Here is a 2626-nt window from a genome sequence, read left to right as displayed (position 1 = left end):
TACGGAAACAACTGGTTCTCCCGTAGCACTCTCCGTACAGTGACGTGGTCAACGTTACCTTGTACAGCAGCAACTTCTCTGACGCTGACATTAGGGTTATCGACAACTGCACGAAGAATTGCCTCGTCCATTGCAGGTGTCCTCGTCGTTCTAGATCTTCCCCAGTTGCGAGTCATAGGCTGGAATATTCCGTGCTCCCTAAGATGCCGATCAATTGCTTCGAACGTCTTCCTGTCGGGACACCTTCGTTCTGGAAATCTGTCTCGATACAAACGTACCGCGCCTCGGCAATTGCCCCGTGCTAATCCATACATCAAAAGGGCATCTGCCAACTCCGCATTTGTAAACATTGCACAGACTGCAAAACCACGTTCGTGATGAACACTAACCTGTTGATGCTACGTACTGATGTGCTTGATGCTAGTACTGTACAGCAATGAGTCGCATGTCAACACAAGCACCAAAGTCAACATTACCTTCCTTCAACTGGGCCATCTGTCGGTGAATCGAGGAAGTACAGTACATACTGACGAAACTAAAATGAGCTCTAACATGGAAATTAAGCGTTTCCGGACACATGTCCACATAACATATTTTCTTTATTTGTGTGTGAGGAATGTTTCCTGAAAGTTTGGCCGTACCTGTTTGTAACACCCGGTATGTATAGCTATGGATGGAAAAGTGAAGTCCTTCGGGATTCAGTATCTGAGGATCTTCCCGCTGTATGTAGTTTCCCAAGTGGTGTGAGTTTCACGCATCCAGTTGTTAACCTGCGTGTGTCGTTTGTGTTGAAATTTTTTGCATGTGAGAACCTGGGACATACAGGGCATGCGCATTCCTCCGTGGAATAGCAAAGCGCTTAGGCAGTTGTTCGTAATAAAAATGGCCTGGTTTTCCATCGTTTATGATTCGCTCGTTTCCTCAACATGCTGTTCCCGGCAGCAAGGTATCGGCTGGTCTTCTCGCAGTGATATAAGCTAGTGGTATGTCCAGCACGAGATCCAAGTATGCAGGTATGTCTTTATGTTTCAAGGTGCTGCCACTCTAGTTGACGTTCAGCTTTCTGTTTAAACTGCTTCAAGATGAACATTTCTTTATTTCATCTCTCACTTGTACACTGTCAGATGATGTCGTCGAGAGGCTACTATGAGGTGCTTGCGAATATCCAATAGTAGCGCGGAGAATAACATAGGTATGGCACTGACTAAGTAATCTAGCACAAGTGCAGCAATAAGAGCACGTTAAAGAAACGCTGAAAGAGGTGCTTCCTCATACCACCGTGTCAGTGGTGTACCTGGAGTAGAATAAGCCGGGTGAACCACTGGCTGCCAACTCCTCTTCAGTGACAGCGTTGAGACAGCAGGCTTTTCCTACAAAGTTAGTGACAGCGGATAGACCGGTCACAGTGTAACTAAGCTCTCACCGATTCATCTCTGGTCAATAACAGCCGTTCATCTGCCACACCATCCGGAACAATCTCATCGGTATGGATGATAGATTCCAGCACCCCAGAAATGTGTAACTGCTCAGCACATGTCTCAGGAGATAGAGATAAAATCATACACTTTCTGGTCAAAACTATCTTGACACCCCTACGTAATGCGGAAGCAGTTATATTTGACATTGTCCGAAATAATAAGGCGATTAAATTTAGATTTCTTAAATTATTCTTTTTTAATTTTTAATTATCTAAATTGCCTACATAATGAAACATTAAAATGTGATGAATAAGTTCAATTGACTGAGCAATCACTTTTAGATGTGTGAAAGAGCTAAGAACATGAAATTGCCTTAAATTAAACTTTACAAAATCGTGATGGACAAACAGTGACTGTCTGATTGCGTCAGAAAGACTGAGAACTATTTCTCAGGAACTATATCACTAGTCGAGTCATGATTGAGCCCTCATTCGCTCAAGAAAAATGTAAAATATTTGGAACCTGTTTGCTCCTAATAACGTGCCTACAAAATCTCGATGACTGTCACACCCCTATCACTCTGCAAACTATAGAGCAGAAATCTGCGAGTTCCGTGATCTGCAACTCTGGGCAACACATGAGCTGCAGATTGTGGTGACGTCTGGTTTGTAGCGTGCTCAACTGTGCGGTCATCAGCGCCCGTACAACGTCACAAACTTTTCACAGTCCAATCTGGCCACCGTCAGGAATGATGAGGACAATACAAACACCCAGTCCCGGGGCAGAGAAAATCGCCAACCCGGGAATCGGACCCGGGACCCCGTGACCCAGATGCAGCAACGCCAGACACTAAGCCACGAGCTGTGGACAGCTGCTGAGTGTGACAATGTCCCTTCTCTACATCGGCGGGCAAAGGATTCTTCTCAGCCTCTGGGGAACAGGAGCCTTTCTCAAGCTCACCAGACCGAGTGTTTTACTCAGAATCCGTAAACGAAGAGTTCCACACCGAAAAAAAATCTTCTATCTCCTCTGTAAAAACCCGCGCAGTTCCCGTGGTACACGAAAAGGCTCTGCAGAATACTTGTCAGTGATATTGTTGTTAACAAAATAGTTAGCTTCACACTTGACGAAAGTTTTACAATCTTAGCCAATCATCCTGCTCCTACGTATGCAGTTTTTAATCCGTTCCGTGATACACTCCCTCTCTT

This window comes from Schistocerca serialis, chromosome 12 (assembly GCF_023864345.2).
Source record: "Schistocerca serialis cubense isolate TAMUIC-IGC-003099 chromosome 12, iqSchSeri2.2, whole genome shotgun sequence".
Taxonomy (NCBI): Eukaryota; Metazoa; Arthropoda; class Insecta; order Orthoptera; family Acrididae; genus Schistocerca; species Schistocerca serialis.
This window is presented reverse-complemented; position numbering follows the sequence as displayed.